The 14,783-nt window shown below is 34.6% G+C and overlaps 1 non-coding gene across 1 annotated transcript; it reads right to left on the reverse strand.

Moving 5' to 3' along the window:
• Positions 1–13,813: 13,813 nt before the first annotated feature.
• On the reverse strand, positions 13,814–13,920 carry LOC122117048. The gene has a single exon (XR_006149070.1). It is a non-coding gene; the product is annotated as a U6 spliceosomal RNA (small nuclear RNA).
• Positions 13,921–14,783: the final 863 nt, after the last annotated feature.

Below are 14,783 nucleotides of genomic sequence, written 5' to 3' on the forward strand. Positions count from 1 at the left end.
AAAATGACTGACTCTAATGTCACAGTAGCAAAGAGCACAGACTTAAGAACCAAAATAATGTTGTTGTGATTCATATTCAATTTATAAACAGATTATTTGAAAGCATAACTCTATAATTTAAATGAGGTATTTTAACCTATAAAAGATAGCTACTGAAACCCAGGAGAATCACTTTCATATACATGTTAAATCTAAAGAAAAATGAATATTGAACTGTATTTATTATAAGAATTATTTTCTCTGAAGAAATAACTAAGATCTAAGGATCACGGTTTGAAGACAACCTGGGCAGGAAAGTCTATGGGGCTCTTATCTCCAATCACCTACTCAGAAAAAGCAAGAAGTGGCACTATGGCTCAAGTGGAAGAGTACCAGCCTTGAGCACAGAAAATAATTGCAATGCAAACATTTAGTACAAAAATATAAGAATCAAGTATAAAGTAGACTGGTAAAAAATTATAAAAGAATTGAAAAACTGCTTTATAAAGGATTTAAAATGGACAAAAGGAATATGAAAAGTTACTCTTAGTCTCCAAAATATAAACTTTTTAATGAGGCATCTAAAAATAACTCTTGTCTTTGAAAATCTATACTGGGACATCAGTCAGTAATAATATTCGCTTATGACAATGTTTAACAAGTATAAATCTACCACTTTGTGAATTTATAAACTAAAAACCCTGAAGCTAGAAAAATTATAAGTAACCTATTATCTGAGTACATATATAAATACTATGAGTTAGAACTTTGTATCTTATGTGTGTATCAAGACAAATTCCAAGCAGAATAAAGTCACAGATTCAGCAAATAGTATCTAATAAATGATGACAGTCATTTTCCATACTGATATTAGGACAATATTATATATATGATGATGCTTCTATAGAATTGCATATTGAAAATGAATATCTTATCCAAAAAATTCAGAATAAAGCTAATACTATCAGATTTATATTACTACAATCAATTACATAATTTTGTTTTGGCTTACTATTTTGTGATTTGCTTGCTATTCGTCCTGTTTAATTCTCTCATGATCACCTGTTGTGATCATGAGAGATGTTGTTATTTTTGGAGGGTGATTAGTAGGATTTTTAAAAATATGCATTTATTTTCTTTGCAAGTGGAGTATTTAAATTATTGATAACTCATATTCAGTATATTTTACTCCTAGGATGTTTAGCAAATATTCTGTAATTCATCAAGTGCCTCAATACCTCATTTCTGGTTCTGTGAGGACTTCATGAAGTCCTCATGGCTTCAACAGGCATTCTGGTATCCATGAGGTGAATAAATCTGATTGGAAAATGGTCTCATTATGGAGAGCTCTGACTTTGAGAGGCTCTTCTGGAAACCCAAGGTCACTGTAGATTCCAGTGACTGGAGACTTTGTAATTCTTTTCTTCACATCTGGACCAAAGCATTGTGAAAGCTGAAAGAAGGATTCCTGTTGCTATTACTTTTATTTGTTTAGACTTGAGAGACAAATTATGCAACCAGTTTTATACTTATACTCTATGAGTAACTAATAGGAGTATAAGCAGAATTAGTCAGACACCTGGCCCAAGTTTTAAGGCAAAGGAACAGATGCAAAATAAAAGAAGTGATGTTAGGATCTTAACTTGTTTTTCTTAACTTGGTTCCCAACAAAACTCCAGCGATATTCAGTAAAAGTATGTGCATGTAATAATGTTTTACCAGAGAAGTACAGAAAGGGAATGCAATAGATCACGTGTTCCAAAATAAACAAATTTATCAAAAATACCATTGATTTAAATTTGAGGGTTACTTATTTGACCATTTTTTCTATCTTGTTTGGTCCACCCTATGATGCTTATTGGTGGCTTCCTTGTTGCTTGTCTTAATCAGCTTTGAATTATTAAAAGAAAAAGTATTCCTTAAGAGGAAAAAGAGTTCAGTTCTAATTTTTGGCAGCTAGAAATCTAAATAGCATAATACCTAATCCTCGACTAGAGCTACCTATTGCCTGCATCACAGCATGGCAAGAGCAAGTAAATTAGAACCAGAATAAAGAGGAGAGAGAGATGTTTGGGAGCCAATAGCAACTGAACAGTCTTAGAACTAATAGCACAACACGAATTCTTTTCTGAAAACATGTACACAATAACACAGACATTCCCAAATACATGTTAATGATAATATATAATAGGATCTTCCTGCCAGATACTCTAGCATAAATCTGTATAGGGTGATTATAAACCCAACAGACAGCATAGAAGTGCTGTAGATTTTCTTTATATATTTCTATTGGTGTAACTATATTTTGTAACTATATTGGTGTAACTATATGATACAGCATATTTTTAATTTGGTCTAAAGGATTAATGATAGTATTCAAAATTGTTCAATGATCGTTGTTTAAATATGATACATCACCCTTATATAGGATGATATTGGCAGTTGTTCCATACATTTGAAATTGCATCATTTTGTACCATTTTGAGTTTGTTTGGAGTGGCGTTGAAGTTCGAATGTAGGGCCTCAAGCCTGCTAGGTTTGCTTACTTTCCTGGTGCTCTACCACTTGAGTCGCTCCCACAGCTCTATTTTGTTTGGAGATAAGTTTCACAAACTTTTCTTTCTTGGCTGCCCATGACCTTAGATCCTTCTTCATCTATCAGCCTGTATGATTATAGTCATGAGCCATCCATACATAGTATGAATAGGCTTATCAGTCAAAGACAGAAATTAGGCATAACTTTTATGTTTTTTTCATATTTTTATTAGCATTAATTAGTAGTAGAAGGGGATGTCTTTAAACATGGCATGGGGAAATAGGATCTTTGTGGTTAAGATGTGTGTGTGTGTGTGTGTGTGTGTGTGTACGTGAGACAGAAAATTACTAAAATACAGGGTAAATATAATAAAAATTCCAGTTGATCTGACCTACCAAGAATCCTGCCAAAAACAAAACAAGTGAGCTGACGTCACCTGGGGATTGATGGAATGGGGGAAATGATCAGTATTCAAAGATAATCAGATGGTAAAGTTAAAGACTTTTCTGAATGAACAGATTCAGAACGTTTATTGTATTTACTAAAATTAAATGTTAGAAGCCAATGCACAGATGGTAGTGACAGAAGGTTCAGAAGCCTAAGTAATATTCTGTTAGCAATAGTAACACTAAGTGTGATATATCTCTGTCAAACTGCGTAATGTATTATGAATTCAATTTGAAGGGTCGAAAAATTATGCACAGATTACCAGTGTAGTGACCTGGTTAAGGATTTGCAAACCTGTCCCTGTTATTTCAACTGGATAAGATGAGGTCTGTTTGTGACAGTTTCTCTGAGGAATCAAGATATTTCTGATCACCCCAATAGCTGTCTTCCTGCGTACTCTGAATGATTCAGATGTCCACCATTCTTCCTATTCATTGCAGTGGATATATGTAGACAAATTTTCATAATGAAATCATTCTACATAGCTATCTTTACAGTTATAATGATGAATCCACCCTGGATTCATATAGGCAGAGGACAATAAATAGATAGGGAAATTGATAGATGGATATATGTATGAGTATGTGAAGAAGCAAAAGATATGTGAAAGCTAAATTGATATTTATCAAAAGCTTCATGACAATTTCAAGTTCATTGTTATTATTTGTATCTAATATAAAGAAGCACCCCAGTTTCTGAATTTCAGAAACCCAGATCCCCCAGTGCGCCATATTATTTTGTGCTTCAAAAGTTGTACTGTATCCAGCCAACAACTTTTATCCACTCACATCCAGAAGTTATTCAGCTATGTTTCTCATTTCATGGGTCAGTTGCTTGCTTTGTTCTCATCCATGAAGGATAAACCCAACCTTTCTTACTGGATTTCAGGCAGGTAGTGTGAGTCTTAACTCTATTATGGATCTTGACTTGTCACAGCTGAATTGCTTCTCTTTTGATACAACCTGAGCAATCTCTCCACCCTGTGGAAAATGCCATCTCTAGACAAGAAGCACAATTCAGATCAGAGGATGCTTCTCTTATTTAAAATAAATGATGGCTGTTGGTGGATGACAAATCCTAAACTAGCTCAAAGCTCTTAGTCAATTGTCTCTTGAAGGGTGTTCCAAGCTGAAAAGAAAATAATTTCATAGAGATATAGGATGATTGTATCATGGGGTAGCATAAATATGTAGCATTAAGTGGTGAATTTTTGTTATTTAATTCGAAGTCAGTTTCCTCTTTTGATGGGGTTTCATTACTAGTTAATATTTATTTATGACATTATTATATGGATCAAACATTTATGTGTAAGAAGAATGAGTACAAAATATTGCAGCAGTGTATAGAATGTTACAGAAGTTTCTTGTTGCATAGTTACCAAATACCAGCTTAAAGCAACAAAAGTATATTATATGAATTTTTGACAAAACTGACTCAGTGGCTAATGTAAGGGCATCAGTAAGGCCAGTCCCTGGAGATTTATTTATCTTTTCAAGTTTCTAAATGCTATTGCATTCCCTGGCTCATGGCCCCTTTCATCTTCAAATCCAACAGCCTAACCACCTCAAATACCTCTGTGACTCTCTGATCTGCCACAACTCTTTCTGATTCACACTTTTCCCACTTCTTACCCCTTATCAGTATCCTTGTGATTATCCCGAGTTCAGCCAGTAATTCTGGATGACCTGCATTTATAATAACCCTTACTTTATTCACATAGGCAAACTGCATTTTTTTCCGTAAGACAAGATGCATTTCTGGATATCATGGTATGCATATTATGGGAGTGTATTGTTTTGCTTAGAATGCATTCTTGAATAAAAATTAAATAATATATTTGTTCTTGATCTGGTTCTCTTTCAACTTTCTTTCTTCTTTAGTCAATCCTGGGACTTGAAATCAGGGCCTGGGTGCTATCCCTAAGCTTCTTTTGCTCAAGGCTACCACTCTGCCACTTGAGCCAGCACTACTTCTGGCCTTTTCTGTTTATGTGGTACTAAGGAATCAAACCCAGGGTTTCATGCATGCTAGGCAAGCACTCTACCACTGATACACATTCTCAACTCCACTGTATTTGTTCATAAGTCAAGGTTTTGATGAGATTATTAGAAGCCAACTGGATGATGTCTATATAATGTAAAATGAACAACACTTAAAAAGAAGCTAACATAATCATGAAAGAGTTGCCACTGAAAACACATGCAAAACATTAAATAGAACATTTAAAAGGAATGTGCTTTTCTTTTCTGTCATACTTGAGAGATAGTATCTGTGCCTGATAAATCTAAATGTGTCATCTTATATCACCTGTAGAATCAACCCATGGTAAGTTTAAACCTATATACAAGAGAGGTTGATATTTTTAAGGATTTCCCATGAAGTAGAAAAGTGAGCCAAGGCTACATCTGTTGCTCAGTGACTGATGTAGTGATATTCCAGCAAGAAGATCAACTTCTAAGAAAGAGTAAAATGATGTCTTTTCCATGTCTCTCAGAATCAACCTTCCCTGTATAGATGAAACAGGAAGAATACTATTAAAATATAGAAATATTATATCATATTTAATTAACAGTAACTCTGTTTTACTATGTTCTAATTAATCACATAGAGAAGAGAGAACAGAGAGTTGTTATCTTGAAATATTGAGTTAGGTTCATTAAGTCCAAAATAATTCAAGAGAAGTAATAGTCATACAAAGAGAAAAAATGTGCATATCTCTTATAGTTTTTGTTTTCAATTTGGAGCCACTGAAAGATACATTTAAAGGTAATACTAATGATATACTTCATAAGTGAATAGCATTGGAATAATATAAATATAAACGTATCTAAGAATTAATTATAAATTCTTCTAGAATTTTGGCTAAAGTTCACAGTTTCTGAGCTGGTAAAAGATGGACAGGTGCAATTCCCACTTTCTGGATCCAGGCTTTTAAGGACAAATAACTTGGACTTCATTTCTTTGTCCTACAAAGTAACAATATAGCCATAGTAAAAATGAACATCTTTAAAAGAGTTTCTCTCAAAGACTTAAAGTTGCAGGCTGAGACAGAGAATCAATTTTTATGAGAGCACAAACAGCAAATAGACACTTGTCTGGGAAGCCAGTGTTACAGCAGAAAAAAAAATACTAAGCAAACAAACAGCAGCAGCAGCAGCAACACAACAACGGAGTTGCATTTGCTAAACTATGGGAGGCCCAGTAAGGACAAGTCTGTGAGGTTAGAATACCCACATATTTTGGCAATCCTAAGAAAAAACATTCTTATTCCTGCTGAATAGGAAATGTAATATCGTGGAACAATGAAAATATCCAAGAGCTTTCTGTTCTTAACAACATTTTCCTTTACAATTAACTATATTAAAATATTCTAACGTAGTGGAGATGTAAATAGCCTGGCCTAACAAATGTGGGGACATGTCTGCTCTAAAAGGACATAGTGAGATAGTGATACAGGGCACTATCTGACTGCATTCCTCTATAGACTGTGTGTGTGTGTGTGTGTGTGTGTGTGTGTGTGTGCATGCGTGCGTGTGCACATGTGCACACACACACCTATCTCAGACGACTTTGAACTTCTATCTTCATATCTCAGCCTCCCAAATAATAACTAAGAATACAGGACTGAGCCACCAGTGCCTGGCTGCTAATAAGTGGTTGTTGGTATTTTTTTTTTTAATTTTTAGATAAAAATTGACTATATGCTCTGGATTATGATGAGATTTAATAAAGAGTCAAAATCAATGCAAAGCAGAAGCTGGTGTGTTATGCCTGTAATCCTAGCTCATCAGGAGACTTAAATCTGGAGGACTGGTGTACATAGTCAGCCTTGGCTGAACAGCCATGAGTCTCCATCACTGAGCTGGAGGCTTGTCTTCACAAGCAGAACCTTCATGCAAAGAAACAAAACAAATGACGAGACCCTGAGTTTAAGGCCCAAGAACAAACAAACATAAACAAGAGAATGCAAGTCAAAAAATAAATCCTTTTATAGTAAGACACATTTCTAATGTGTCTTCTAAAGAAGAAATATCAACAGAAAGCAAAGACATAATACAGAAAGCAAAAAAGTAGACATCAAAAATCTTATTAGTCAGAACAAAAGCAGGTAAAGCGCTGCATACTCTTCTAATGCCTCCATTCCGGTTCTTTGAGTGTTAATTGCAGAGAAGATCAGTCTGTCTTGGCTTTCTTCGAACAAGTGTAATCAGCCAGATCTTAACTTCATGAGTGGGTGGAATTACAGGGGCAAGCCATTGGCACTCATATTTACTTATATTTTATAAAGAGAAGAGTAAATAAATATCTGCAACCCAAAAGAAGACAATCATATGAGCAAATGTAATCTTTTTTTTCCATTTTTGTATTTTACCACCTTATTTAAATCTTGACAATTGTAATAACTTATTTGTGTTAAAACTTTGTTTCTAAGTTGTCAAGTTTCATGTCACCATAGGAGATGAATTAATTCAATGAATATTAGTGTGATTACACTGGGAAAATTTTAATTTGTGTTTTGTTTTCTTAAAAGCTAGCACCGTCTTAAGACTGAAAACCAAAATAAGACATTCCCATTTTTTCTTAGAACAATGAATGCTTATTTTTGATTTTCTGCCTTTAGCTTAAATAAATTTATATCATGCAATTATATTTTTCAGCACAATTTGTCTTGTTAAAAATGCATGAGTTAATATATCACATGAAGGGTTCATAAAATCTATGAACTATCATAATTGAAATAAATGGAATGAGATGCCTGGATAAATGATTAACAATACATTTGCTTGATCAATCCATCACTCATCTCATTAGGGATGCTACTTTGATGAAATACATATAAATATAAATTCTCCCAGAATGTTGATATGGTTTAGCTTGATTTATTAGAAAGACATTTTCAATTATTATTTAAAGAAGACGCTGCTATCATTTAACTAGCTGAACAATAGCTATAATACAATGAACTCATGTCTTACATATCACAATGTCGTGACTATAGTGTTATTGTGGATATGATTTAGGAAAAAGATTTCCAAGCCTAAACAGATTAGACCTTAGTTCTTCAGTACCATTCACAAACCCAATTCTTCTGTGATAATTAGGATTCTGGAATAAAAAAACACTGTAATTTTATTAAATAGTAGCGATCCATAAGTCAGAAACAGATTATGAAAATATATTTATCTTTTTTTTCGGTCCTGGGTCCTGAACTCTGTGCCTGGGCACTGTCCCTCAGCTCTTCAGCTCAAGACTAGTGCTCTACCACTTGAGCTACAGCACCACTTCTGGCTTTTTCTGCTTATGTGGTGCTGAGGAATTGAACCCAGGGCCTCATGCATGCAAGCCAAGCACTCTCCCACTGAGCCACCTTCCCAGCCCCCAAAATGTATTTATCTTAAATGCCCCTGATGTTGTATGATCACATGTTTGAGAGGCCATGACTCTAACTTATACATATAAACTCAAATAATACAGAAATCAAAATGAAATATGTTTACATATTGTATTCATCCCTATGAGTTTTCTATGTAATTCTCAAGAATTTTGAGGTTTAGAAGATAGTTATTTAAATAAACACAAAACTTAAATCAATGAAGGAAGAATAAGTAAAGTATATCCACACAAGACCCCCCACCAAACGAAATGGGGAAAGACAGGTTTGCATTAATTTTCAGACTCATAACAATCAAAGCAATTGCCCTATGGTGAGTGTATCAAAAGAAGAATAAAGAGGAAACTATGGACAATAGTCCATAGGATAATAATAAACTCAGTATCCAAGAATTTAATGTCTTGATTGCTATTATTCGTCAAGCCTAAAGTATATATTTCTGCTTTCATGTTCTTGCAAGGACCAAACAGAGTTTAAATAGGGGTTCTTTGGCTATGGTTGGCTAATTTACAATATTTTTCCAGAGAAAACAGAGTGGAAAAATGTCTTATTGCTGAAAATGTGTTAATTAAAGGAAGAAATGAAACATACAGAAATTATTTAAGAAAATCCTACGATTGATACAGATCTAGTTTTATACTCAGGCCCAGTGTCAGTAGCCATTTCAGACAAAAAGCTCACACTTGTTCTATAGTGATCAGACAATTGGCACTGAAATACCAGCTTCTTAAAGAATTTTTGTGCATTTCAATGACTGTTTCAGATTTGAGGGAGATATTGGATATTGAAACTCCCGCGATGGATTGCAAATGCCAGATTTGCTTTGATGTCACTCAGCATGAAAAATCTGAGGCCTTTAGAAAGTTTCGTTATAGTTTTCAGTTGTAGCTAAAGCAGATTGCCCAAGAGTTGATACCTTCAAATCACACACCCTTAGTAGCATATGGCCTGAAAATTAGAACACAATCAATGTGCAAGTTCAAAATAAGAATACCCAAAGAACTAGATCTTTCTTCAAGTTATGGGGAGAGTTCCATTTCCCACACTTTCCAGTGCTCAGAAGCTGCGGCTTCTGGTCCTTTCCCACATTTTCAAAGACAGCGGAAATGCAGACTCTTCAACTCTCACTGCCTCGAGCATGACATTGTATCTTTAAAAATAAATCAAATCACCTGTGGATTTCCCTCTTAAAACGATCTTTGTGTTCCCACATCTCATCTGGACAATGTCTTCATCTTGGTAATTTTAACTTTCATCTGAGACATCCTATTTGACACGCAAGTCTCCATATGCATAGATCTCTACAATTAGAACATAGACAACTTTGAGGCCCTTTGTATCACGATGATGTTTGGTAGAGTGGTTGTTCCTCCTCCAGTGAGAATAGATAGACATGATTTATAGGAGTTATGGGTAATCTTTGCTATGGTGTATCTTTATTTTTTTAATATTATTTAGTTATTTAGTCAGTCCTGGGACTTGAACTCAGGGCCTGATCACTATCCCTGAGTTTCTTTTACTCAAAGCTAACACTCTACCAAGTGAGCCACAGTGCTACACTTCCAGCTTTTTCTGTTTATGTGGTACTGAGGAACTGAACCCAAGGCTTCATGCATGCTTGACAAGCACTCTAAAACTAAGCCACACGCCCAGACAAGGTTTATAGTTCTTGTAAATGTTCTGTCTTCTTTTACCACCTGTGAGAACGTGTTTTATTCCATAGGATTTGTGATGGCAATGGCAAATTTAAGAATTTATTTAGTGTGGCAATAATATTTTATTACATAAAGACAGCGAATGTGTACATATTGAATGAATTATATTTTAAATAGTTTATCATTTCTTTCCATGGTAGTCTGTACCATGTTGAATACTAGAAAACTTCTAAATGGTTTCACTCTCTTTCTTACTACTGTATACCTCTAAAGGAAAGCAATAATTATATATAAAGTAATGGCACAAGTACACATTCTGGTCCATGTGTTTTTGATGCATTGGAATAAAATATGTACTCAAGCTGTTGACATTTTATTGCATTAAAGATGTAATGTAACACATTGCTTAAAATTAAAATATTGACACAATGTTTATACCCTCAGAAAATGTTACAAGGGCTTGGTATGATTAACAGAGCTTCTTTTCTGAAACACAAAATAGAGGTTGACTTTCATTATTTTACCTTTAATCAAATAATTACATTCAAGTATAGAAATGCATGAAATGTAGATAATGGAACATAAAAGCAAATTTATTCCATAATTTAGGTCAGGAAGGTACAGTTGCCAAGGCAAGAAATAATATGTATCTCTTTACTTTCACAATAGTATTTTAGCACAAAACATTATATATAAATACTTGATTTTTCAAGGTAACATTTGTGTTTTACAAAATTCAATTGTTGTCAAACACAAAAAAACGTCTAATCAAAATCACCTTTTTTGCTTTTTAGTCTAGTCCTTGGGTACACAATATAGTACATTTTAATTAAGTTTAGTTTTAATGATTACATTCTCATGCCTTAATATATGATCTTTCAGTAAAACTGTATATAGTGTAATGTTTAAAGTACATTCAGTATATCTACCTCTTCAAATACATAGTATCTATATAGAATAAAAATATTTTATTTTAGCTTTCGTGAATAGGACTAATATGAGCAATCCTAGGAGTGCAAATATATGTTCAAATATCTTATTTCACTGTATTTAAATATATAACCAGAAATTGAATAGTTTCATTATAGAGAAACTATCTGTAACCCATTCTATCCCTCTCCCTGAACCTCTTCCTCTCTCTTTCTCTATTGATTATATATAGGTAGGTAGATAGATAGATAGATAGATAGATAGATAGATAGATAGATAGGCAGACCCATTAGGGATAACTATACTGTTTTCAATGCATTTTTAAGTCAACATTACCTTTAATAAATAATTCTCAAGAATTCATTTTTCTCTACCTATTACATTTGCTTTTCACTAATAATTATTTACTGGGAGGAGGTATTCTCAAATGTTTATTTGTTTGAATGTTTGTTATTTTGGGTTTTTATTTGTTTTCATTCTGTAACAGTGCTCATAATTCAAGTCCCAAGACTTGTCTTTGAGCTTTTTTTTTTCTTTTTTCTCAAGACTAGTACTGTAGTAGGTAAGCTACTGCTATACATCTGGCATTTTTGGTGATTAACTGGAAGTAAGATATTCATACACTTTGTCCCTAGTAAGGCTCCTGACTTTGAAATGGTATCTTCAGATTTCAGACACCTGAATAGCAGAGTTAAAAGGCACGTACCATAATAGCCCAGGGTCTCTATAGTTTTGAGTTCTAGTTCCCTGATAATAATTAAAGTCTAACAGTTTATCATATACTGATTGTCCATTTATATGCCATTTTAAAGAAAAGTCTGTTTTAACTGCAGATTTAAAATTTATATTATTTATATTTGAATTACTTTTTAGAATTCATTACATATTCTGAACATTTCAATATAAAATAAAAATAAAATAATAAAAATATATTTGGAACTAAAAAAAATTACATCCCCCAACAACAAATCCTCAAAGAAACAACCGCCTGATAAGAAGTGGGCTAAAGACTTAAGGAGAAACTTCTCTGAAGAAGAAAGAAGGATGGCCAATAGACACATGAAGAAATGCTCAATATCTCTGGCCATAAAAGTAATGCAAATCCAAACAACATTGAGATTCCACCTCACCCCAGTTAGAATGGCTATATTCAAGAAATCTAATAACAACAAATGCTGGAGAGGATGTGTCCAAAAGGGAACCTTACTGCATTGTTGGTGGGAATGTAAACTTGTTCAATCACTTTGGAAAGCAGTATGGAGGTTCCTTAAAAGACTCCACATAGAGCTCCCCAATGACCCAGCAATCCAACTTTTGGGGATTTACCCAAACAATAACAAACAAGGCCTTACTAAAGCTACTAGTACAACTACGTTTATTGCAGCATTATTCACCATAGCTAAGATATGAAACCAACCCAGATACCCTTCAGTAGATGAAAGGATCAAGAAAATATGATCTATCTTTCTATCTATCTATCTATCTATCTATCTATCTATCTATCTATCTATCTATCTATCTATCTATCTATCTATCTATCTATGAATTCTATGCCTCCATCGGAAAGAATGGCACTGCCCCATTTGTTAGAAAATGGAAAGACTTGGAAACAATTAAGTGAAGTAAGCCAGGCCCAAAGAAACATACGTCTCATGGTTTTCCTTTTTTGTAATAACTAGTATAGGTCTAGGACAAACAGAAAAGGTCAAAAGCTATGTATATATGATTATATAAAACGATGGTAAGCTAAATGAACCCCAAGATAGGGGCACAAGAGATTTTATCTTTGTTGCTGATTATTTTTAATGTACTTACAATGTATTGTGTGATTTTTTTGTATGTTCTTCCCCCATGGTACAACCCCTGTTTTCACTGTATTTGATTCCATTGCCCTGTATCTTGTATATACATTTTTCTAATTTGGGGATGGGAAGGAAAATAACAAACTGCCAAAATAAGGATACATACAAGTTGACCCATTGAAGCAATAAGATATAGACACTATGTTGAAAATGAACTTTACAGCTATTTTTGGGGGGGAAGGGATGATAGGGGAAGAACAAAGGAGGAGGTAACAATGCTCGATAGGAAATGTACACATTACCTTACTCATGTAACTGTAACTCCATTGTACAGTATTTTTACAATAAAAATATAATAAAAAATCATGCTGAGGTCAGGCACTAGTGGCTCAGGCCTGTAATATTAGCAACTCAACAGGCTGAGGTCTGATGATCCAGTTCAATGCCAGCATGGGCAGTACATCCATGAGACTGAAAACTGGCAGTGGAGTTGTGGGTTCAAATGGTAGAGCACTAGTCTTGTGAATAAGCTCAAGGATAGGGCCTAAGCCCTGAGTTCAAGCCACATGACTGGAAAAAATGAAAAAAAATATGTTTAATATTTTATAATAAAAATACATGTCTAACATTTAACCATTTACCCTGGGAATTACTTGTACATACACTTTTTAAAAATCTTTTTGAGATTAATTTTATTTCAACTTCACAGATTTGACAGTATTGTGGGATAGTAATTCTTAGTTAAAATCACATACAAATTTTGACCTTCACAAGGCAAATTGCCATTATCATGGTCTATAAAGTTTGTGGATTCTATGAGCATTGACAATACACCTATTTCTTCCACCTTGGGTGATATGTAATTTCTTTCCTTTTGCTTAGTGTAAGCTGCTCTCTCATTCCCTCTCATTCCCTCCTTCTTATCAGTGCCATTGAGTTGCTTAGTTCATTTTCATCAGTGTCTAGTTTAGCTGATGGGGTTCTCTTGTATTTTTGTTGTTGTTGTTGTTGGTGTGGGGGCTTGAACTCTAGGCCTGGGCGCTGTCTCTCAGCTCTTCAGTTTTTTGTTTTTTTTAATGTGGAACGCTTCACAAATTTGCCTGTCATCCTTGTGCAGGGGCCATGCTAATCTTCTCTGTATCGTTCCAATTTTAGTATATGTGCTGCCGAAGCGAACACATCAGCTCTTCAACTAGCTTAAGGCTAGCCCTCTACCAATTGAGCCACAGCACCACTTCTGGTTTTCTGGTGGTTTATTTGAGATAAGAGTCTCACGAACTTCCCTGCCTGGGCTGGCATTGAACAGCGATCCTCAGATGTCAGCCTCCTGAGTAGCTAGGATTATAGGCCTGAGCCAACAACATCTGGCCCCTTTTGTATCTCTGCCCCCTCACATTTCCCCTCTGATTCTGTGCCGTCCTCCTAGTTTCTCTCAGATATGCACACACACACACACACACACACACATATACACTCTCACACACGTATACATATATATTATATATGAGGTCAAGAACATAAAGTCCTTTAGAAATTATATGACAAATTAAGTAGGTATCCTTTGTTTCTTGAGTCCTGTTTATTTTGTCATAGTTCCTTGCATTTTGGAATTTAACATCCACGTATCAGGGAGACCATGTGCCATTTGTCTCTCTGATCTTGGCTTATGTCTCTCAACATGATTTATTTTAGTTCCATCCATTTCCCTGCACATGCCATTATTCTGTCCTTTCTAATAGCTGCATAACATTCCATTGTATATAGGTACCAAAATTTTTGGACCCATTCATCTGTAGTGGAGCATCTGGGTTGTTTCTATATCCTGGCTATTGTGAACAGTGGAGCAATAAATATGGAGATGCATGTGTCCTTGTAACCTAGTTACTGTTGCTCAGGATACATGCCTAAAAGTGGTCTGGTTGGGTCATAAGGAAGGTCTATATTTAGCTTTCTGAGGAACCTCCAGACTGCTTTCCAGAGTGGTTGTATAAGTGGACATTCCCACCAGCAGTGCAGTAGGGTACCTTTTTCTCTGTGTCCTT

This window comes from Dipodomys spectabilis, unplaced genomic scaffold, assembly GCF_019054845.1.
Source record: "Dipodomys spectabilis isolate Male_0828 unplaced genomic scaffold, ASM1905484v1 ptg000138l, whole genome shotgun sequence".
Lineage (NCBI taxonomy): Eukaryota > Metazoa > Chordata > Mammalia > Rodentia > Heteromyidae > Dipodomys > Dipodomys spectabilis.